Below are 25,443 nucleotides of genomic sequence, written 5' to 3'. Positions count from 1 at the left end.
CATTGCTCGGGCACCTCCATCTTGGAAGAGGTGCCTTATATATGGAGAGGTCCTCCGGCCATCGGCCGGGGACTCCTTAGGGCGGCGCGCGCGGCCCCTTTAAGAGAGGGGGAGCGCGCGCGCGCCCTAAGCACAGTGACCGGGGAGGAGCGCGCGCTGCCAGCAGAGCAGGAGGAAGATGCCGGGCACGGAGCGGAGAGGTGAGGGGAATAGCGTCCCTGCCTAGCAGGAGGCAGGGACGCCGACGCTACAGTTGCCAGTGCCTGTGAGGGAGATAATAACCTGTCGGGCCTTATCCATTATATCTGCCTGTAAATATTGTACATATTCCTCTTCCCCAAGTAAAGTCACAGTTATGGTTATGAACATCGTATCCTCTGAATTTATTGCTGCCCTGGTCCCAGAAGAGAAATGCCTGGAGACAGCCATGATCGGATGGCTTGAAGTAAGTGGAGAGCACCACATACACAGCAACACTTCAGAGGGAGGACACGTATTGTCTGTAGGGTGCCAGAGCGAGCAGGGTCTACAGCTCGCCCACGACTACCTCGCTGAGGCACCCTACATTTGGCGAAGTCGGCAGGATGTGAGCTCCTCGCATGAAGAAAACGGGGAAGAGCCGACGAAGAACACTGAGGAGAAAGTGTTGGAAGACATGCGGCCCAAGATGGCGGCCCGAAGCATGGATTCCAAGATGGTGACAGTGGCGGTAAAGTCTAGGAGAAGAACCCCCTATCGTGGGAGTGGACGTCACCGGAGAGCATGAAAAGATGTCCAGCCCCTACGAGTTCTGGCCCAAAGAAGGATGGGCCCAGCAGTGAAGATGCGTCCCAGAATGGGACGTCCAGTGAAGAAGAGGGCGCGGCACAAAACGAAGTCCGGCCCAGTGAGTACCAGCGCGCCCAGAAATTGGGCACGGCTGAAGGCGGAGCTGCTGACAGTTAGGTGTGACGCGATGGTCGCATCAGAAGGCCAGCCCAGAAAGAGGAGGAGTTGGACGCGCAGGACGCGCGTCATCAGCGAGCGACCAGCACCATTTTCGTCCCAGCGCATGTTATGATCTGCTACAAGCACTAAGGAAAGACAGGAGATCTGTCCCTACAATAGAACTAAACTGGATCCCTACGATGTAACGGGGAACCTGATCCTGCGATCAGACCCGCTAAAGTCCTCGGCTAGTCTGTACGAAGACCTATAGATGCAAGCGAGGGATCCCTACAAGAACTAGGGACTGGGATAAAGTTGGACACCTCCTAGCAGAAATTGTAGCAGTAAAAGACAAACACACAACATAGAACATAGAGGTCAGAAGACCTAGCAAAACTAACAGAGAAAGGTAACAGAGTACCAAGCTAGCTCAAGAGTAGAAAATACAATGAAGTCCAGCAAGGCCAGGAGGGCGGAGCCGGAGTAAATAGGCAAAAATGGTCATGTGACCAGCAAACTAGAAAAAACCTAACAGGAGAGTTCTAACAGCGCATGAGAGGTAAGGAGCTGGGGACGATATCAGTTGTGATGACACACCGTGTTTACGAGCCAAGAGCCCAGCCTGTATTGAGAATGAGCATTGGCGGTGATGATGAAGAGATGGAAGGCATGAGCGGTGAGAGTCAATATGGGGACCCGTATGCAGTGGACGAGTACTGGCGGGGACTTGGAGTCTTTTGTCTGCCCTGGGGACCTGATCACCGCGATCAAGTAGTTCCAGACATATTACCATTCCCAGTTATTGTGGCTCAGCCTAAATGGAGGCACTCAGCGTACACCGCTCCAGGGACTGGAGCGTCCATGACCTCTCTAGAATACCAAGAAGAGGTGTGTCCCACTGCAGAAGTTATGCAAGCCTCAGCTCCATCCTGTTCAGTAAGGCCGGACGCAAGCCAGCAACTATTGCATGCTGCTCAGTTGCCAACCCAAAAAAGCTGCGGTGAATTCCTCAGTAGCATAGAGCGGTGGTATGCTGAGGGGAGGAAGATGGTAGAGGAGCTTCAGGAAGGACTTTGGGCCTTGACTTCACTCTGGGAGTCTGATGCAGATGTGCAGGTAGTTCCAGTGATAACTTCAGCTGGAAGTGGCTTGGTTCTGCCTGAGAGGAGTCTGGAAGAAAATGGAGAAATTCTGTGAGACACCTGAGCAGTGACCAAGGTGCCCTCTGGGCAGTTGCAGTTACTCGATTCATCCAGCAGGCTATTTTGAGGGGTCGAGTTTCGAGGAACCCCTAGTTAAAGGTTGAAGACCAGTCGAGTCTCAGGAAACGAAGTTTAAGGCGCCTCGCCTTTGTTATTCTAGGAAGGACTGTTGATACCTTCTTGGCCAGAAGGCCTGTGTGTTTTCTCTTTCTGAAAAGGAATCAGAGGGACTGTTTGAGATACCCTCGAGGCCAGGTGGGCCTGTAGTAGCAGCAGACAGTTGAAGGTTGGTTTGCGCCTTTTTCTGCTGGAATTTGCAACGCTGAGGCACACCTTGATGATGGCTATCTTCTAAACCTAAGAGACTTGCGGCCTAGCGGGAAGAACCGGTGACCCCCACTAAGGCCAAGAAGAGAGAGACTCACGGGGTGTTCCCTGTGACCGTGTGCCTCAGAATGCAGCCTTCAAAGGAGATTGAAGGCTATTAGTGGGTGACTTGTCTTAAAAAATATGGACATGAACATTGCGTTTCCAGGGTCCTTACCAAGAAGGACCAGTATTGTTGAGCAAGAGTCAAGTGTTATAACAATGGACTGTCCTGAATTTCAGTTCCGGGGCCCTTAACCGAGAAGGGCCGGTCTCCTTCCCAAGAAGAAGACTTCAGGACCAGTCTTGTAGTAAAATGTTTTAGTAATATAGTAATGTGATATGATGCCATAAATGCTGATCTGTATTGATTGTTTAGTGTGGTCGGGGACGACCAACATTAAAGTGTGGGGGAATGTAATAGTGGGGAAGGATGTAGCCTTCCTCTTGACAATGAAGTAGTTAAACCTCTCTGAACTGTTGTTAGGCCAAGCTAAGGGGTTAGCTTCAGTGGTTCAGTCAGTAGAGTACAGGGGGGACTTAGTGCCCTGATCAAGCCTTGAGTGTTATAGAGCTTGTTCCTGGCATAATTCCTTGTGGGATGCAGTACCTGTAACCAGCCACAAGACGCCACGGTGATATTGAGGACCCGGGGCACTTCTAGTCTGCAGGTAGCAGAGGAAGATAAATAGGACTCCAGGCTAAGACGTGGGGGAGATATCAGATCCGGAACACTGTTGGTATTGCAGAAGAGTCTCTTGGGCTAGAAATAGAGTCACAGAGATGCTTCACTCAAAGAGGGAACCAGGGCTGAAGATGTTACCAGTGCCTGTGAGGGAGATAATAACCTGTCGGGCCTTATCCATTATATCTGCCTGTAAATATTGTACATATTCCTCTTCCCCAAGTAAAGTCACAGTTATGGTTATGAACATCGTGTCCTCTGAATTTATTGCTGCCCTGGTCCCAGAAGAGAAATGCCTGGAGACAGCTGCGATCGGATGGCTTGAAGTAAGTGGAGAGCACCACATACACAGCCACACTTCAGAGGGAGGACACGTATTGCCTGTAGGGTGCCAGAGCGAGCAGGGGCTACAGCTCGCCCACGACTACCTCGCTGAGGCACCTTACACATAAATTATTTATTCTGATGGTGAGTGGTATCTGGAGGTTTGGTCCATGGTGGGTAATAGATACAGTATACATCACAGGAGGGGCTTCTGCTACTGCTGTGGGTGGGACCGGAGGGCAGAGTACGCCGATACCATCCACAAAGTAGGATGTAATCATTTATTTTATGCACCGCAGCATTAAGTAGTGCCGGCAGTCAGCACAGAGCGCTGTGATCCCCGGCCCAAGCACTGCAGTCCCCAGGAACCTGCCCGGGGGAAGGAGAAAAGGAAATCTTGGGCCGTAAATGGCCTGCGAGCTGATGGTTCCCCACCACTGCCCTAATACATCATTTGGAGAGGGGTTGCCTTATTTTTAAAATCCCAGTAATGTATGATGTAAATGAAATATAGTGTTAAATAGTGTATATAACCAGGTCTTCATTGTACTCTGGAGTTTGTTTTTGCCATGATTCTACATTTTCTGAACCCTGGAAATATACAATTGCTGCAAAACATAGTAAAGTAGCCCAAAAGATAAAAAAAGCCAGCTAACCCATCATTTCTACAACTGTTGTAGGGCATACTGGTTTTACACTTTCTGTTTTTAGTCAGAGTAAAGGCAGCCATACACCTTAGATAGATGTCAGTGAAAGGGAATCTGTCACCAGGTCTTTGCTTCCCCATCTAAGAGCATTATAATACAGGGACAGAGAAGCTGATTCTAGTGATGTATCACTTACTGCGCTGCTTATTGCAGTGGATAAAATCACAGTTTTATCTGCTGCAGATCTATCAGGTCTCTGAATGCTGAGCTGTGTATTACCCCGCCCACACCACTGATTGCCAGCTTTCTGTGTACACTGTGCATAGGCAGAAAGCAGCAGCCAATCAGTGGAGTGGCCGGGGCTATACACAGCTCATGAATGTTGAGGACTACGTGGCAGCAGGTTTACTAGTCTTCTAGTGATAATCTGCTGAGAACTCCATAATTTTATAAAAACTACAGCAAACAGCCCATTCCATCACTGGAATTAGGGTCTCTGGTCCTACATTATGCTGCTGTCAGATTAAATGATAAAAGTCTGGTGACAGATTCCCTTTAAACACTTCTTTGATTGACAGTTATCATCACTCACTAGTCCCCCATATGCATGCACTCCTGGAGCGGACAAGCGTGCACTTGTACAGCTGAACATGAGAATAAGCCGCTGCCAAGGTCTTCAGGATTATTTTGTCTCCTGTGAAAAGGAAAGATTCTGCATGCTGAAATCCAGCGCACCCGATCCGTATTTCCTACAGTATCTGTCATCGATGGAAATTATATAGCCTGCAGGTATGGGCTCATTAATATTATTTTCCCAATTGTAGAGGAAATTAATACAAATGTCATCTAAGTTTCTTCTTAATATTTAAAGAACTCATGTCTCATTTTTTTGATTGATGAGTCATTTTGTTGCATTAGTCATTTAGATCGTTCTCAGTTAGCAGCTCATGAGGAACCCCTGCCCCCTTTACAAGCCCCTCATCAGCCGCTGAGATAAACATACTTTTGATTACTGGTGAACAGACAGATTAGAAAACTAGTTAAATGGCCTGTGCATTACTTTATTTATACTTTAAAACTGGGTATACTGGATTTAAAATAATATAAATATATATATATATATATATATATATATATATATATATATATATATATATATATATATATATATATATATATATATATATATATATATATATATATATATATATATATATAATGAAAAAATAGATATTCAACTACCTGACCCCTGCCATTTCTCCACCCTGCTGACTGCGTATCTTGCTGTAGAGCCACTGCAGACAGTCAGCAGCCACTGACTGAATGTCAATGTTGCAGCCAATCTGAACCAGGAAGAAACAGGGGATCTGTATGGGTAGGTCTGTGAAGGAGCGGTCTTGTAGTTGAGTATCTATTTATTTTCTTCATATTTTCAGACCACAATAGGCTTATTTTTAAAAAATAAAACTATATAGAAGACAACCTGTAGCATAGTGAGATAATCCAAGTGGTTCCAACTTTTTGTGACTTGCTTGTTGTGGTTGTGTGGCACCCCAGGGGTCTGGTTGCCACAGTGGTAGAAATACCATGTCTGAGAGCGAGCATGGGTTTTCCTGGTCAGGAGCAATACTGCATGCCACACCTCCTGCACCAGTCCAGGGAGGGGAGGAACCTGCCCTTTATAAACTGGATCTGGGGTGGTGTTAGGGAGTCTAGTTCCAGAGGAAGGGACAGAGCAGCAGCAAGGAGCTCTGTAGGAGCCAGGAGCTGAAGGCCAGGGATTGGAGCTGATAGAGCTCATCCTGGCAGAAGACGCAGAGAACCGAACACCGGAGTCCGAGGCTGTGGGGATATCTACATCCAGCAGCAGAAACCACCTGGCAGGGGATTTCAGGTCCTCTGGCCATAGAAAGCCCGGAGGCTCAGTTACACGCAAGGGACCGACACCGCCATCGAGGAGCGGAAGGAACCAAAGGCCCCAAGTCACCAGTCATACGGGTGAGCACCACACGGTACACTCAGGGACGTGGGCTACTACACGACTACAGCAGGGTAGCCAGGAAGAGTGCAGTCAGACGGGAAGGCCTATACCTCCACCTGGCCAGGGGGACTCTTGTTCGCTCACAGACTGACCAGGCCTCTAATGTTAGCCAGTACTCCCGGCAGGGCCTTCTTCATCACCAACAGTAAAGACCCTGAACTGCACTGCACGGACTCTGAGTCATTTTTGCTGCGCCCACGCACCACAACACTCACCGTCTATAGACGCTGCCCTGAGGCTATACTCCTCCCGTGCGGAGTTATACTACCCTCTGCTGCGCACACAACATCGGTCTCAGCGGTCTGCCCCGCAGCGGTGGTTCTCAGTGACCGCAATCCACGGGTGGCGTAGTCAGACAATTAAACATTACCCTGAGCCACGGGACCGGGCCGCCACCACGGAGACTACAACCCCCAGTATTACACAGAGACCCAGCTCCAGGTGTTCCCCTACACACACGGCCCAGGGGGTGAGTCATTTGCGGTATACTAGAGGTCGTAATGCGATCTTTGGCTATGAAACCTGGGTTATGGTCAAAGTCATCAAGTAGCACCAGCCTTAGTAATGCCTAAGGATCTGAAACTTTCCTGGTGATATCCTCTATTGCATTCAGGTTCTTTTATTTTTTTATATAGAATTATATTTATAGATTACTTCTAGCTTCTATGAAAGTAATTAGAACTGCCATATACTACCAGGTGTTACGGATCCGGGTGGTGGAACCTCTGTGTTAGCGGTGCAAGGAGGGACCAGAGGGGCGTAACTGTGTATCAACTCGGACTGACTGGGGTCGTACGGCGGCTCAATCGACTCTGTGACCAGAGAAGGACCGAGCAGAGGGACCAGGTGCTACTCTGGGCCAGACCTTGTATGAGAGCAGGTGACTCCCACGGGTCAGAAGGTAGGGACTGACCGGTACAGCGGATGAACACGGCAGGCGGGCTTGACTGGTGATCCGGGTAGACAAGCTGGTGGCACAAGAGGTTGCAGGCAGGTGCTTCCAGGTAAGCGGGCTGGCAGGCACAGCAGGTAACAGGCAGGTGCTTCCAGGTAAGCAGGCTGGCAGGCACGGCAGGTAACAGGTAGGTGCTTCCAGGTAAGCAGGTGGGCAGAGCCCATAGACAGACTGGCGGACTGGACTGTAGACAGACTGTCGGGCAGAAGGGGGGTCAGGCTGGCGGACAGGACTGGTAGTCAGACTAGCAGCGGGACCTGAGGGCTGAAGCAGAGGTAAGTAGACAGAGCTACAACCTTGCATGGGCACCTCCATATTGGAGGAAGTGCCATTTATAGGGGAAGTCCTCCGGCCATTGTTCGGGGACTTTTCAGGACGGCGCACGAGGCCCCTTTAAGAGAGAGGGAGCGGGCGCGTGCGCCCTAAGCACAGAGCGGGGAAAGCTGCATGCACCAGCAGCAGCTGCAGGGAGGCCGGAAGACGCCGGAGCAGGACCATGGCGGTAAGAGTGACGGCGTCTCTGCCGGGCAGGAGGCAGAGACGCCGATGCTACACCAGGTATGACTCTGAATGAATGAACTGTAGGCAAAAACCTGGTGAACAACTAAATTGGAGCATGTCACTTGTGATGAAAGCCCAGACCAACTACATTATATTAGATACTAATCCTAATTTTCTGCCTATTTCTGAATTGCACGTGCATAAACTGTAATACATTCATATGTGAACAAGTCTCATTTAGTGATGAGCGAGCATGCTCGCTACTGATCGGTACTCGCCCGAGCATCTCACTGCTAGAGATGCTCGGCGCTCGCCGAGTATTTCCTGACTTGCTCAGCGGGAGCTCGGGCCCCCTCTCTGCATGTTTGGCGCTCCTTAGAGAGACAATGAACATGCAGCAATTGTCTGCGACACACTGTAATGCCACAGCCTTGTTGGTTGTGGCATTACAATGATTGGTTGGCCGCACAGAGTCATCGGGTCTATATCAGACCTTGTGCCGCCATGCTCGTCACAGTCACTGCATCATGCAGTGTAGGGAGAGGTGAGCTAAGGAGAGATTTGCTTGTTTCTTAGTTAGTGTAGTTATACCACCATATATTATACACATATCCATCTCTACTAACAGTCCTTCTGAGGACTAATCCAGCTGCATAGATATCAGTGCTAGGCAGGCAGGCAGTGTATGTGGCAGATTACAGTGCATATAGAAAGAGGGTCCATTCCAGTTCTGTCTGCTGCTGGTGCTTTTACAGATATTTCTAGAAATAGCTCCAGGTATCAGGGGCCAGGATTATTTTTTTTGGGATCTTAATCCTCATTATTTGCTTAAAAAGCAATCCAGAGAATACCATTTTTCTGCTCCATTTCCTTGTTGGCACTGCAGAATACAGCCAGATCCTTTCCATAGTACAGTGCTAAAAATCCATCTACTTAAAACTGTGGATTGTCCATAACACGGATCACATATAAGTGCGCTGAAAATTCTGCCATTTCTGGCCTCCATTGAAATTTTCCTGCAGTGTGTCAGTGAAGTTATTGACACGAGGTTGCTGTTAAAAATAGTTACCTACAGGTCAGCTATTTAAAACTGTGGTTTTCCGTCACACATATCACATATCGCTGTGGTTGATATCCAGCCATTTGTAGTGAACGTGGAAAATATTGTCCTCCATTTAAAATGGGCAAGTAGCTTGGCAAGGGATGGGGAAGTGGACGTGATGTTGATGATGGTGCATGCAGAGGACGAGGCTGAGGCCGTTGGCTAGCTGAAATTGTGCCACAACAAACATCCACATCTTCTCGCTCGACCTTCCTGTCCCAATTAATAGGGGACCGCAGAACACCACTATTGAACACAGAGCAGTGTGAAAAGGTTATTGGTTGGATAGCAGATAATGCTTCACTTTGCCACCACCACAACCACGCTGTCTTCCACACAGTCAAGTCTCAGTATACGTGAGTCTGGACCGCATATTCCTCACCCTGCTCCTCCTTTCTCACACCATGCAGAGCGCCCGGAGACAACTGATCCCACACTTGGACACTCCGAAGAGCTGCTCACTTTTCAATTTATAGATTCGGGCCTCTCACCTGGTCCACTTGAAGCGGGGCAAGAGGAGATTGCATGTAGCAATGCCCAAATATTTGAGCAGCCACGGTGGGAAACTGTCACAAGAGGTGGACGATGATGAGACACAATTGTCAGAAATTTAGGAGGAGGACCAGGGTGCGGAAGTGAAAGACGAGGTGGCGGATGATATCATAACTGACCCAACCTGACAGGGGGACATACAGAGTGAGGACAGCAGCACACAGGGGGAGAGAGGCATAGCACCCCAACAGGCAGGAAGAAGCAGTGTGGTGGCAGCAGACAGAAGGCGGGCAACCGTTCCTTGTAACATCAACTCAACGGAAGTTGCCAGTACAATTGTTAGGTCTTCCCGAGTCTGGTTGTTTTTCAATGACACTGCTGATAAACCCAAAAAGGTCATTTGCACCACCTGCCAGGCCAGCATCAGCAGGGGTAGCAAAGCTACCAGCCTGACCACCACCAGCATGATCAGGCATATGGCAACAAAGCACCCTAAGTGGGCTGAACCTCAGGGTCCAGGAACAGTGTCTGTGGGTGGCACCACTGCTTCTGACTCGCCCCCTGGGCCGAGAGGCACCCGGAGCCGCGCTTCTGGGGGGTTGTAGTATCCGTGGCGGTGACCCGGTCCCGTGGCTCATGGTGGTTAGGCCAATGACTGTATTTTGTGGGGTTTTAGGTTAATTGTCCGACTACACCACCCGTGGATTGTGGTCAGGGTGTACCGCCGCTGCGAGGCAGTCCACTGAGGATGGTGTGGTGTGCGCAGCAAAAGATGGGATAACTCCCCACGGGAAGAGTATAGCCTCAGGGCAGGGAATGTGGATGATGAGGGTGATGGTGCACGGGAGTCCCAGTACTAGTAGTGCTGTATGAGGTGGGAAAGCAGGAATGACTCAGAGTCTTTGCAGTGCAGTTCAGGGTCTTTACTGATGATATTAAGGCAGACCCTCCCGGGAGTACTTGCTAGCATAAGGGGCCTGGTCAGTCTGCGAGCAAGCAGGAATTCCCCTGGCCAGGTGGAGTTGTAGGCCTCCCCGTCTATCTGCACTCTTCCTGGCTACCTTGCTGTAAGCGAGTGGAAGTAGCCCACGTCCCTGAGTATACCGTGTGGTGCTCACCCGTATGGCTGGTGACTTGGGGCCTTCTGGTAGCCTCCGCTCCTCGATGGCGGTGCTGGTCCCTTCTTTGTGGTTGAGCTTCCGGGCTTCTATGGCCAGAGGACCTGGAATCCCCTGCCGGCTGGTTTCTGCTGCTGGGTGAATATATGTCCCCACAGCCTCGGACTCCGGTGTCCGGTACTTGGATTCTTCTGCCAGGGCGAGCTCTGCTCAGCTCCAGCCCCTGGTCTTCAGCTCTTGGCTCCTACAGAGCTCCTGCTGTAACTCTCCCTCTCCAGGCTCTGACTCCCTAATCCCGCCCCAGACCCAGTTTATAAGGGCAGATTCCTCCCCACCCAGATCTGGGCAGGAGATGTTGCATGCTTAAGGGCTCCTGACCAGAGAAACCTCCCACTTGCTCTCAGACGTAATATTTCTATTACTGTGGCAACCAGACCCCCGGGGTGCCACACTTCTTCTGCTGTTGTGCATGCAAGTCAATCCTCTGTCCATGGCACATGCGAAGATGCTTCCTAGCCTTCACCTGTTGTTGCACACTCTCAACTAGCACCATCAGCAAGCATGTCCATGTCCTTGTCCCAGCTCAGAATTCAGTTGTCCCTACCATAGTCCTTGGAACGCAAGTGTAAATACGCAGCCAATGCCCCACAGGCCACACTACTAAATTCACACATTTCGTGACTGCTTGCGCTCGAAATGTTGCCTTTTAGGCTTGTGAAGACGGAAGTTTTCCGCAACCTGATGGCGGCGGCCGTCCTTTGGTACTCGGTCCCCAGCCGCCACTATTTCTCACAGTGTGCCATCCCCACATTACATGAGCATGTGTCCCTCAACATTAGCCGTGCCCACAAAAAAGCAGTTACTGGGAAAGTCCACCTAACCACGGACACGTGAACAAGTGCTTGTGGGTAGGGACGGTACATCTCACTGACAGCACACTGGGTTAACATAGTGGAAGCCGGGACCCAGTCAGACTTTGGGACGGAACACGTCCTCCCGACGCTGAGGATTGCGGGCCCTGGGTCAATCAGGGTTGCCCCCACATTCTACAGCTCTTGCACCTTCTCCTCCTCTTCAGCATCCATCTCTGAAATTACCACATCAGTCGCAAGATGGAAGCACTGCAGCATTGCTTGGGCCAAGCGGCAGCAGGATGTGCTGAAGCTAATATGCTTAGGTGACAAACCACCCAACACTGAAGAGTTGTGGACAGCTCTGAAAGAGCAGGCAGATCTGTGGATGACACCGCTGAACCTACAGCCAGGCAATGTCGTGTGTGACAATGGCTGGAACCTGGTGGCAGCTCTGAGGCGAGGCGAGCTCACACACGTACCATGCCTGGCTCAAGTGCTTAACCTCGTGGTTCAGCGGTTTCTCAAAACCTACCCGGAACTGCTGGATCTGCTTGTCAAAGTACGCCGCCTGTGTGCCCATTTTAGAAAGTCATCTACAGCTTCCGCTGCCCTTGCCGTGTTTCAGCAGCGTTTGCAGTTTCCAGCTCACCGACTGATGTGTGATGTCCCCACGCATTGGAACTCTACATTGCAGATGTTGGAAAGGATTTGCGAGCACAAGAGGGCAGTTGTTGACTACCAGCATCAACAAGGCCATCGGTATTCAGTTCAGACTCCACACATAAGACCTGTCAAAAATATGTACCATCCTCCAAAACTTTGAGGACTCCACCAAGATGGTGAGCGGTGATGATACCATAATTAGCATCACCATCTTGCTTCTCTGTCTTCTGAAACTCTCTGCTCACAATCAAAGAGGATGCATTGCAGGTGGAGCATGATGAGATGGAGCAAGGAACCATACAGGGTGATTACACACAGCCCAGCCTCACCTCATCCCAATGTGTACTGGGTGAAAATGAGAAAGATTAGGAGGAGGAGCTAATTTCATGCTCTATAGATGGTACTACCTGCACAACTGTCATACCGTCTGTTTAGCGTGGATGGCCTGAGGACATGGAGGAGGAGGAGAGCATGGTCAGTCGTCCTCTTGGTGAGGACACAGAAGTCTTGCCTGTTAGCAATCTGGCATGCATGGCTGAGTTTATGTTACACTGCCTTTCCCATGACCCTCGCGTTTTCCAAATTTTGGATGACAGTCATTACTGGTTAATGACACTTCTAGACCCATGCTACAATGAGGACTTTCTATCTCTAATTCCCAAGGCGGGCAGGTCTACTAAAATGGGGCAGTACCAGAAGGCCCTTGTTGCGGAATTATTAAAAAAATTCCCATCTGAAAACGCTGGCAGTAGAGGTCACAGTTCATTGGCAACCAAGGAGTACAGACGAGAGAGACACAACTCCAATCCAGCAGAGGCAGGGGAACACTGCCAAAGTTCTGGGACAGTTTTTTCAGACCCTCCCATCTTACAGGCCTTGAGGCGCGGGGTACTCTCACAAGGAGTGCAAAGTTTGGGAAGATGATGAGGGAATACCTTGCTGACCATACCAACGTCCTCCGTGATTCCTTTGTGCCTTATAATTATTGGGTATCCAAGCTGGACACGTTGCATGAACTGGCTCTCTACGCCTTGGAGGTCCTGGCCTGCCCTGTCGCTAGCATTTTGTCAGAGCTGGTTTTTAGTGCCGCTGGTGGAATTATAACTGATAAACACATCCGCCTGTCAACTGAAAATGCTGACAGGCTGATTCTTATAAAAATGAACAAGAGCTGGATTGGGCCAGACTTCTCAACACGACCGAATGATAGCTAGCAGTGTAACAAACTCAAATCCAGTGTCTTTTTTTGGGAGGTCTATTCCCATGCACCTCTTCACACCTATACATGGGTATACGCTTCCTGATATTGTCTATTTGCTCTTGTTCTCTGCCTTCTCCTCATCCTCTATCACCATAACATTCACCACCATATCTACCATATCACCTCCTCTACGTGTCTTGCAAGTTCCTCCAAATTTGTGGCAACTTTTGCATTCACTGCTTAGGAAAACACTATGGGAAACACACGTCCTAATAATAGGAACATTGTTTTTAGGAGGCTCTTTGACCTCTACGTCTCTTGCAAAGGGCATTGGAGTGCCTCCAAATTTTTAGCAGCTTTTGCATTCACTGCATAGGAAAACACTATGGGAGACCCACTTCCTAATAAACATTGTTTTTAGGAGGCTCTTTGACCTCTACGTCTCCAAGGGGCATTGGAGTGCCTCCAAATTTTTGCCAGCTTTTGCATTCACTGCATAGGAAAACACTATGGGAGACCCACTTCCTAATAAACATTGTTTTTAGGAGGCTCTCTGGCCTCTACGTCTCTAGCAAGGGGCATTGGAGTTCCTCCAAATTTTTGGCAGCCCCTCCAATAACTGTATAGGAGACCCACTCGTTAATAATGGGAACAACAAAGCATAGCCGGCTGATGGCTCTCTAATAATAGCGAGGGCCGACTGCTGGCCCTATAAAAATAGGCTTTGGGACTTTCAGAGTCCAAAAATGAAACAGGATGTGTCTGATCATGTCTCACACACCACATGGCCAATGTTAAAATGACATTTCCCGGTGAATGCATATGTCTTGGTTGAAAGCAATGCAAAAGTGCAAAAACGCATCAAAAACGCTACATGTGAACATAGCTTAAGGTGTGGAGGAGCATTTTGTTTTTGGTTATTCATTTTGCCTTATATACAAGTCATTTTCCTGGAAAGGATGTTCCTTAACATATTTCCCAGGAAAATCCATTTTGGTTTAGTTTTGTATGTTTTATTGTGAGTCCGTAAAAGTGGCGTAATAGCTCTGACAACATTGTTGACAGCAGTGACATGGGAGTCAGAAATGCTTCCAGGTGTCTTCCCCATGCTGTTCCCATGTCATTTGAGCACTGTTCCCATCAATTTGTGCAAGTTTTAGGCCCTCTGCAGACCGCTGGGGGTAGTCACCGGAAAAATGCTTGAGTTTATATTGGGCTCATTGCTCTGGTCGAGCACCCGAGCATTCCAATTTGCTGGACCCGAGCATCGAGCACCCGAGCATTTTAGTGCTCACTCATCACTAGTCTCATTCCAGAAAAATCTCTGTCATAAGTGCCTCAGTTATAATACAAATAAAGGGACATGGGTCATTGCAGGTTTTGCTACATACGTAGTGATTTTTGTGCCTTTTTTTCCTGCTGCTTTTTAGCGACGTCTTCTACAGGTGTCCACACCAAAATACTCAATAACAATTTTGTCTTATTGCATTTTTTTGCTGCATTTTCCTCTTTATTTGAATCAGCATTTTCAATGCATTTTTGGTACAGAAAAACTGCACAACTGCAAAACTCAACTGTGTTTTTTTCAAGATCCCCATATATGACTGTAGAGAAAAAATGCACCAAAATATGCACATTTCAGCTGAGGTTATAGATGTACAGTGGGCAGTTTTCATGAAATTGTATTCACTTTGCTTGGACCGTTAAGGATATTTTTTTTTTTGTGGGAACATGACCTAACGGGATTGTTCCCTGGTAAACCACACAGGCATCTTAGACATGGCTTGTTTATTCCAGTAGGGTTTCCCACCTGCAGTAAGACACAACCATGATAGGTATCACTATGAGCGTCTTCTATGGATTAGTATAAATTACAGTGGCGTGTAAAAATTTGGGCACCCTTGGTCAAAATTACTGTTATTGTGAACAGTTAAGCAAGTTGAAGATGAAATGATCTCTAAAAGGGCTAAAGTTAAAGATGACACATTGCATTTGTATTTTAGGAAAAAATATATATTTTCATCTTTTACATTTTAAAAATTACAAAAAGGAAAATGGGTCAATGCAAAAGTTTGGGCACCCTGCATGGTTAGTTCCTAGTAGCACCCCCTTTTGAAATTATCACAGCGTGTAAATGCTTTTTGTAGCCAGACAAGAGTCTTTCAATTCTTGTTGGAGGGCACTGGCATATGGCCCATAGTGGCAGACTACGCTGCTGCTATGGGGGCCGTGAGACAGGGGGCCCAGGAGTCAGTAGAAGGTATCCACCTCTGAAAAAGTTGTGTTGTTCTGCACAAAGGATGCCTCACTGTCTGCTCTGTTAGAGAAGGAGAGGAGGTTCTAGCCTCCAGCAGAGCAGAGAGGCTGCTTACAGCATGGCCACTGCTCTCTCTGCCCACCCCTCTGTATATTATAGCGCCGCTCTCCCCCTCCAGCCCTGTAATCAGGGGCGTACATAGGAATCATGGGGCCCAGTAGCAGAAGTTCTAACTGGGCACCCCACCTCCCCCAAAAAATATAAATAATTGTGGGGGTCACAGAAGAGTAGATCTCACAACTTTCCATCCTTTACATAGTAATTTTCCTCCTGCTGAAGTACTAGATTCCTCTTTTCTTGCCCCATAAAGTGTGATCCCAACAAAAGTGCACCCCAAACACAGTATGATGTCCCCATGGTGAATTCCTTCACACGCGCAGTATAATGACCCTACTGTACCCCACCTCAACTCACAGAGCAAAGTTTGCTGACCCCAACACAGTATGATTTCCCAACTGTGACCCCCTAGAGCTAGAGATAATGGTACATAATAAGGGAGGGTGTTATACATAATAAAAGAGGAAACTATATAACTAAGGACGAAGCTATACATAATAAGTGAGTACACTATATACTAAGGGAGTATGCTATACATAATAAGTGAGTACACTATATACTAAGGGCGTATGCTATACATAATTTGGCTACATTCCTGCATCTGTGTGCAGTGTCGGTGTGCTGCCCGCTTTTACAGACTCATTGAGCATGTCCTATTCTAATCCTCAAATTCGGATCTGAACAGAACATTATCTGACCCTCACAGATCTCATTCTCAGATCAGTGATTTTCATGGATGTGTGAATGGATTTATAAAACTGTACGAGTCCGTGGACCATCCGATGAAAAAATCTGGCAGCACACGAACATTTCACACAAATGTGAGAATGCAGCCTAAGGGATTTTACAGACAACATTATCACTCCAAGTCAAACAGTGCAGATACAGAATAATATTTACATCCAGGCACTTACCGCTGACGTCTCATATGATCAGAGTCTGTTTCTGCTGCTTCTTCTCCATCTGGTCAGACCTTCATGTCGACATCTCCCAGCCACGACTCATCTTGTCACGATGATCTCCAGCCTAGAAAATAACAAGGTCACATATATTGTATACATACATGCTCCCCTGAATACAGATATGTACCACCCACCCATTAATATACTATTAGCCACTTAGTAATCAAAATATAACGTGATAAGCAGCACTATGCTCGCCATTAACTATAATCTCCGCCGCCCAATTATATCAATTATTCAGTCTCTGTGACTCAATTAACTGAAAGGTTACGTTCACACGGAAAATATATAAGGCTTTACAGTACCAGTAAAGTGAAACCCCCATCATTGCTCTCTCCCAGCACCCCCATCATTGCTCTCTCCCAGCACCCCCATCATTGCTCTGTCCCAGCACCCCCATCATTGCTCTCTTCCAGCACCCCCATCATTGCTCTCTTCCAGCACCCCCATCATTGCTCTCTTCCAGCACCCCCATCATTGCTCTCTCCCAGCACCCCCATCATTGCTCTCTCCCAGCACCCCCATCATTGCTCTCTCCCAGCACCCCATCATTGCTCTCTCCCAGCACCTCCATCATTGCTCTGTCCCAGCACCCCATTATTGTTCTGCCCCAGCACCTTCATCATTGCTCTCTCCCAGCTCCCCCATTATTGCTCTCTCCCAGTACCCCCATCATTGCTCTCTCCCAGCACCCCCATCATTGCACTCTCCCAACACCATCATTGCTCTGTCCCAGCACCTCCATCATTGCTCTGTCCCAGCACACCCATCATTGCTCTGTCCCAGCACACCCATCATTGCTCTGTCCCAGCACCTCCATCATTGCTCTCTCCCAGCACCCCCGTCATTGCTCTCTCCCAGCACTTCAATCATTGCTCTCCTAGCACCCCATCATTGCTCTCCCAGCACCCCATCATTGCTTTCTCCCAGCACCCCATCATTGCTCTGTCCCAGCACCTCCATCATTGCTCTCTCCCAGCACACCAATCATTGCTCTGTCCCAGCACTCCCTTCATTGCTCTGTCCCAGCACCTCCATCATTGCTCTCTCCCAGCACCCCCGTCATTGCTCTCTCCCAACACTTCAATCATTGCTCTCCCAGCACCCCATCATTGCTCTCCCAGCACCCCTGTCATTGCTTTCTAACAGTACCCCGTCATTGCTCTGTCCCAGCACCCCTATCATTGCTCTCTCCCAGCACCAACGTCATTGCTCTCTCCCAGCAACCCGTCACTGCTGTCTCACAGCAACCCCCGTCATTGCTCTCTCCAAGCACCATCATTGCTCTCTCCCAGCACCCCCACCATGGCTCTCTCCCAGCACCCCATCATTGCTATCTCCCAGCATCCCAATCATTGCTCTCTCCCAGCAACCCGTCATTGCTCTCCCCATTGCCTCTATTCCCATCATTGCTCTCCTCAGCCCCCAGCCCCATCATTGCTTTCCCCATTCCTCCCCAGCCCCACCATCCCATCATTGCTTTCCCCAGCCCCATCATTGCTCTCCCCAGCCCCACCATCCCCATCATTGCTCTCCCCAGCTGCATCATTGCTCTCCGAAGCCCAATCAGCCCCATCATTGCTCCCCCATCCCCATCAGCTCCATCATTGCTCTCTCCAGCCCTATTATTGCTCTCCCCAGCCCCATCAGTCACATCATTGCTCTCCCCATCTCCATCATTGCTCTCCCCAGCCACATCATTCCTCTCGCTAACACCTACAGCCCCATTATTGCTCTCCCCAGCCCAATCAGTCCCATTATTGCTCTTCCTAGCCCCACCATCCCATCATTCCTTTCCCCAGCCCCATTATTGCTCTCTTCAACCCCACCGTCCCATCATTGTTCTCCCCAGACCAATCAGCCCAATTATTGCTCTTCATAGCCCCAGCAGCCCCATCATTCCACCCCCAGCCCCATTATTGCTCTCCCCAGCCCCACCATTCCATCATTATTCTCCCCAGCCCCACCATGCCATCATCGCTCTCCCCGCCCTATCATTGCTCTCCCAAGCCCCATCAGCCCCATAATTGCTCTCCCCAGCCCCACCAGCCCCATCATTGCTCTACCCAGCCCCATGATTGCTCTCCCCAGTCCCATCAGCCCCATTATTGCTCTCCCCAGCCCCATCAGTCTCATCATTGCTCTCCCCAGTCCCATCATTGCTCTCTCTAGCTCCCAAAAGCCCCATTATTGCTCTTCCCAGCCCCATCAGCACAATCTTTCCTATCCCCAGCCCCGTTATTGCTCTCCCCAACCCCACCATCCCATCATTGCTCTCCCCAGCCCAATCAGCCTCATTATTGCTCTTCCCAGCCCCACCAATGATGGGATCATCATTCCTTTCCCCAGCCCCATTATTGCTCTCTTCAACCCCACCGTCCCATCATTGCTCTCTCCAGACCAATCAACCCCATTATTGCTCTTCACAGCCCCATCATTCCACTCCCCAGCCCCATCAGCCACATTATTGCTCTCCCCAGCCCCACCATTCCATCATTCCTCTCCCCAGCCCCAATATTGCTCTCTCCAGTCCCACCATCCCATCATTCCTCTCCCCAGCCCCATTATTGCTCTCCAAAGCCCCACCATGCCACCATTGCTCTCCCCAGCCCCATTATTGCTCTCCAAAGCCCCACCATGCCACCATTGCTCTCCCCAGCCCTATCATTGCTCTCCCAAGCCCCATCAGCCCCATCATTGCTCTCCCCAGCCCCATCAGCCCCATTATTGCTCTCCTCAGCCCCATCAGTCTCATCATTGCTCTCCCCAGCTCCATCATTGCTCTCCCCAGCTCCATCATTGCTCTCCCCAGCTCCATCATTGCTCTCCCCAGCTCCATCATTGCTCTCCCAGCCCCATCATTGCTCTCCCTAGCCCCTATAGCCCCATTATTGCTCTTCGCAGCCCCACCATCCCATCATTCCTTTCGCCAGCCCCATTATTGCTCTCCTCAACCCCACCATCCCATCATTGCTCTCCCCAGACCAATCAGCCCCATTATTCCTCTCCCCAGTCCCACCATCCCATAATTGCTCTCCACTACCTCCCTTCCCCAACGTTTCAGTAAAACAAAACGAAAAACAACAACTTACCTCAGCTCGGTCCCCTGCAGCATCCTCATGGTTGCGGCAGTATTCTGCCTAACCCAGGAGCGCCATGCATGATGCAGAGTGTACTTTAATGAGAAAAAAAGGAACTTTTTAGAATTTACCAAATGGCAGCAATGAAACAAAGAGTGAAAAATTTAAAGGGGTCTGAATACTTTCCGTACCCACTGTACATCCATGTGCAATCATCTGCAGGGAGGGTAAGTCCATGTGTAATGTGTGGGTATATACGGTATTTATATGTATGTATGTGTAATATGTTTGTATAGAGGTGTGTTATATGTCATCTCTATGTATTTGTGTACATACTAGATGGTGGCCCGATTCTAACGCATCAGGTATTCTAGAATATGTATGCGGCCGACCGGGCGCGACTAATCAGCGAAGCAATATTTAAATGGGTTGTGCACTACTTTAAATTAACCCCCCAATGTATCCCCCCGGGGCCCCTAATGAATTTTGTAATTATGTCATGTTGTCAATACTGCTTGTGACAACATCACTGACCACGCACAGCCAGCACGTAATTCCCCCGGCTGCAGCCGGCTCTTGCTTCCGCTTACATCACGACTATTTGCTGCTGCAGCCAGGGGTCTCCTGTTCCGCGTACCACGGTGAATGACTGACTGTGGGTGGGGTTATCCCCCATCGTGTCACACCCAGCATCCACTGCGCGCTCTGTCAATGAATGTGCGTGCTTGATCTCCCGACGGTGGCCTGTGTGTTTCAAATCCGGCGCCAATTCGTGGCCAGGCTGCCGCAACCAATCAGCAGAGGGGTGTTTAAATTTGGCGCCAATATCGACAATCGGCGAACAGTGTAAGTGAGGACCGGTAACCTCCATGCAGCTACCGTCAGTAGATCAGCGGCTAAGGCCGCTGATATCCCGACGGCAAGAGTGAAAGGAGGACCGGGGAGCGGCGCCGCCTAGGCCGCCGGTCGGGGTACTTCCGCTGAGAGCAGCTAGCGCCGATCATCTCCCGGCTGCATCGCCGCTGACCTCCATGCGGCAGGACGGCCGCCATCTTGTTCTGAAATCCCGTGTCGCTGATTGGCCGCGGCCGGACCAATCAGCGACGCGGGATTTCCTGGACGGACAGAAAGACAGGATAAGCCGATTATATAGTAGATGTGTATGTGATGTCCATGTATTTATCTGTGGTACATCCATGTATTCTCCTGTGTTCATATGTAGCATTTCAGCTCCATTAAAACTTTGAGAAAGACCTGGTGTGGTGGGGCTGAAGTGCCACATATAAACATACAAGTGAATAAATACATTTTATGATGTCTGTGGTGCAGCACGCCCTAAAGTGAACCTGACATGATACATGCTGCTCCATCCACAGGCTCCGGCTGCTCCATCTGGCAGGATGATCTCAGCCAGCAATGTTTTACTCTGAAACGTGGCGGAGTTTCAGATAAAAACATACTTTAAAAGCCACAATGGAACTAGCCGCACGGTAGACTAGTTGGACAGACGTGACCCGATGGCTTTTCCCACCCGCTGCCAGTGACTGACCGGTCTCTCAATCATGCATGCAGTAATACTGGCAACTTGTCAGTCACTGGCAGCCGGTGGGGAGAAGCCGCAGAGTTATGTCTGTCTGATTCATCTGTGGCGCCCTGCTGCGCATTGGTGCCACAGATCCCAGAGGGGTGCATGGACGGATTTCTCCACAAGAGGCCCTCACAGCATACATACACCTCCACCCTACCACCTCAGACCACCAGAGAGAGCCCGGATAGGGACGTATATTTACAGAGGGTGGAGTTAGGCAGTCAGTCTGCTGCAGCCAGTGAAGTGCTAAGGTCAGTTCAGACTCAGGTAGCTCCAGTTAGTGAGCATAAGGCTTGCCGACGCCATGACAGCGGTGAAGCGCAGCAAGCCTGCTGCTAGTCTGTAGCCTAGTGAGGGCCCCGAGTAGGCCGAAGGCTAATGGAGTGAGTAACATAGGGGGCAGAGGAGCTTTACAAGCTCACCCCAGAAAACATATACCGGAAACTGGGTCCGTGTCTACAGGGTCCAATATCCCCTGTAGAGACAACCGGAACCTCTGGAAGACTTCAAGTCCCAGGTTCACCAGAAGCTAATACGTACCAGAGCCAGGAGTCACAGAGGCCCCGCTACCAGAGAGTGTGATCTCCAACCAAAGGCCCTACCACAAGATCAGTCAGTGCAAGACAAAAAACAAGTTAGGCCTATCTTCAGGCAGGTCAGAAACTTACCAAGGAAAAGGCAAAGTACAGGAGGCCCTACACCCGCTCACTGGGGAGAGTCCTGATATGCACCCTTCACCCTACAGTGCTCCGGAACGTGCCTGAAATAACACCAGTAAAGGTACTGTAGTGAACTGTGTGTTTGCCTATCCTTCTTCCGACCCGGCTGGGTCCCCTCTGTCCTGAACCCCTGCACTTATGCTGCCCTGAGGCCCTGGTCCACCTGTGGGGAGCTACAACATCTAAGCTGCCAGAATACCGGCCTCAGAGGACTGCTGCAGCGCTGGTGGTCCTCACCAGACACCACAGGTGGCATCACAAACTTTCATTATCCCCTTTCTTTTAAAAGAGACCCCAGGGTACGGGCCCGGGAGCCGACTACCGCGACATCCCCCAAGACCAGGCATCAAGGCCCAGGCGCCGAGTAATCCCCATCCCCTGGTCATTACATCTCTCTTTCCTGGCGTCACGAACAGGATATCGTGCCCGCGACAATGACAGAGTGTTGTGCCCATTGCCACCGGGTACTGTGTGCCTTTAATAACGAACTGTATATTGAACTGTGGCGAAGATCGCCGCCATTGTTATGTCACTGCGCAAGAAGAAGGGCGTTACCGCAGGAAAACTAAGAAGCGTACCTGCAGTAGCGCGCAAAGTCTCAGACCCGCCCCACGCAGGTCCTGGCAGGAAGCCCCAGCGAGCGCTCTGACGGAGGACGCAAAGCGACGCAGGGTCCTAGCTAGAAGACCGTCACATGCGGCGCTGCGGCCTACAGAAAAAAAGGTAGGCCACGATTCACTAGGGGGGCGCCACAATGTCGGAGGAGCAGCCCGACGCCGGGGCCCAGGTTAACAGCCCCGATAATCCACACGCGCGCAATGCCGCGCAGGCCGAAACAGCCGCTCCATCAGCAGGGCCTGTAGCCCCTGTCATGCCCATGGCCCTACCGTACGTCCCTGGAGCGAAGTGGCTCCCCCAGTACAGCGGCAAACCAGATACCCTGTCTGGATTCAAGCGGAAAATATGCGGTATACTGGACATGTACTCTATGACGGGCAAACAAAGAGCCGCTGTAGTTTTGGGACAATTGACTGGTGCTGCGGAGAGGGAAGTAGAAACTTGGTCGGCCGCAGACCAGGAGTCAGTGCCCGTAATCTTTAAAAAGTTACAGACTGTATTTGAGGATCGCACTGAGACAGACCTCCGGATGAGGTTCTACCACTGCTCTCAGCAACCGGAGGACAGTGTTCGGGACTATGCCTGGCGCTTACAAGGGGCGCTGCAAGCTCTGAAACAGATTAGTCCAACCAGCATAACTGATGAAAATAAAATGCTAAAAGAACAGTTTGTCCGAGGGCTGAGGTCCCAAGAGGAGAGCAGGACTGTGCGTTGGTGGTCCTTAGATCATCCAGATGCCACCTTTGACACCCTTAAGGACATTGGAAAAGTAATAAGGTAACACCAGCTCACCTGAACAATGACGTCCTGAAGCAAGGTGCAATGAACCATTCAAAGTAGTTCCACAGTATAAGGAGAAAGGATTACCAGCTTCATGAATAGTTCAAAAATAGGTTTCTTTATTGTGAAAAAAGCTCTGTAAAAACAGATTCCATAGTCACATAGTGTAGCCAGGGCAACACGTTTCGAACGCTAAAGATGCATATGTGTTTTCTTCTTTGTCATGTGATTGTTTTTACTATGCATATACTCTGCAAATTGGTTTTATATTTTTTGTATGCAAATTTATGTATCATGTGACTTCCATTTTGTATGCGATTGGTGAACAATGGTTTATATACCATGGGTATGCCATTTGCAAGCCGGTCTTGACAAAGAACGCATCTTTAGCGTTCGAAACACGTTGCCCTGGCTATACTATGTGACTATGGAATCTGTTTTTAAAGAGCTTTTTTCACAATAAAGAAACCTATTTTTCAACTATTCATGAAGCTGGTAATCCTTTCTCCTTATGCTGTGGAACTACTGCGAATGGTTCATTGCACATTGCTTTAGGACGTCATTGCTCAGGTGAGCTGGTGTTACCTTATTACTACTCCATTGTTGAACTTTATCACCGTGCACTCCAGATAACTAATTCTAAGTTGGAAGAAATTATGCTTATTTAAGCTTATTTTTTTGGACATTTAAAAAAAAACTGAGTTTTTTTTTTTTCCTTCACTAAGACGTCTTGTAATAGTCCAAATATGACTGATATAAATGAAAATAGAGTTCGCAAAGCAGTGGAGGTATTTTCATTGGACACAAATTCCAGCAGTAGTTTACCAACAAAATTATCTGATGAATTTCATGACATAGAAAAATTAATTATGAGTGAAACAAAAATATGGTGGGATCACAAAACCCTCGAAAATTATGTTTCTAAAAACATGATACCTAGAGGACTTCGTTTAAAAAAAGTACCAACTACAGTTTATTCCCCTGCTTTTGTCAACAAGTGGAATCAAGCACTTTCAGACTGTTCTATAGTGCTGATCAAACTGATTATTGCGGAGGAAGAACTAAAATTGTCAAAATTAAATACTGATATTAAATCCCTAAAAAATTCACTCAAAGAGCGTTTTGATAAAACTATTTTTGAAAACAAAATGCAAAACATATATGTCAATGTCTCAAAGTTAGAAGAAGTTATTACTTTGAGAAAAAAAATCTAAATTCATCAGAGATAATAATGACTACCAGCTGGATCAGGTGTATGAATGGGGAAGGTGGGAAAAAGTCCACACACCCAGATCAATACTAAAACGTACACCTTCCTATAATTGTAAAAAACTCCACAGAAATCACATGTCAGTTTTAGTTCATTCGATCCAGATATATCGGATGGTAACACTAATGACTCAGATTCCAGTCACTTAACTAAGGATTTTTCCTATTACCAGAATATAAAAAAACGCAGAAGAAACGCAAACGAGGTGGACGGAAACATTCCAAGCACCTCAAGAATGACTTCTCGCTACAGAAAGTAACATGTGATTCATCCCCTACAAAGAATTTCCTGAATTTATCCAAACACCAGCTCACAAGTGAACAAATACAAGTTCTATCCTATGGACTGAATTTTGCACCTGATAGAAAATTTGATCTCTTTGGGACCTTGAAAGATGTCAATAAATTTGTAAGAAACCTGACGGTAAAAAGACATTTTTTGATGAGACTGAATCTGCACCTAACAATATAGATCATGACAAAATAACCAATGAATTTCGGACTCTTAATTTTCAGGAACAATCAGCATTACTACACCTTCAAGATTTGGAAAAAGAAAATTGCTCTCCACAACCTAGCACCAATTCAGCAGAGTTTTTTTCAGGGCGGAATCCTTTTTTTTATCCTATACAATCAAGAACGGGAGCAATGGATAAATTTCAGTAAACTATTCAACATGAACTAAAAAAATCTCCATATGCAGGTGGAAAATAACAGCTCAAAAAGTAATTTGAACAAAAAACAAATGAAGGCATTACAGGAACTAAAACGGATGGAGGATATCATTATTAAGATGTCAGATAAAGGCGGACTAGTAGTAGTTATGGATGCAGACATGTATCACAACCAAATGTTGGAGCTTTTCTCTGATACAACTACTTACACAAAGGTTCCATCAAATCCCTCCACAGATTACAAAAATAATAACCCATGCTATAATAAACGAAGGCTTTGTTTTAGGGGTTATTACAGCTA

General features: G+C 48.5%; 1 long non-coding RNA gene across 2 annotated transcripts in view; it reads right to left on the bottom strand.

The window, feature by feature from the left end:
* Positions 1–25,443, bottom strand: part of LOC141233751 (uncharacterized) — a 174,028-nt gene that overhangs the window by 74,653 nt on the left and 73,932 nt on the right. For both annotated transcript variants that reach the window (XR_012299787.1, XR_012299786.1), the window contains exon 3: positions 16,367–16,478. This is a non-coding gene — a long non-coding RNA (uncharacterized lncRNA). The remainder of the gene's footprint in view (positions 1–16,366; positions 16,479–25,443) is intronic.

Source organism: Phyllobates terribilis, unplaced genomic scaffold, assembly GCF_046119375.1.
Source record: "Phyllobates terribilis strain yellow unplaced genomic scaffold, ASM4611937v1 Scaffold_614__1_contigs__length_971095, whole genome shotgun sequence".
NCBI classification, from domain to species: Eukaryota; Metazoa; Chordata; class Amphibia; order Anura; family Dendrobatidae; genus Phyllobates; species Phyllobates terribilis.
This window is presented reverse-complemented; position numbering and strand designations above follow the sequence as displayed.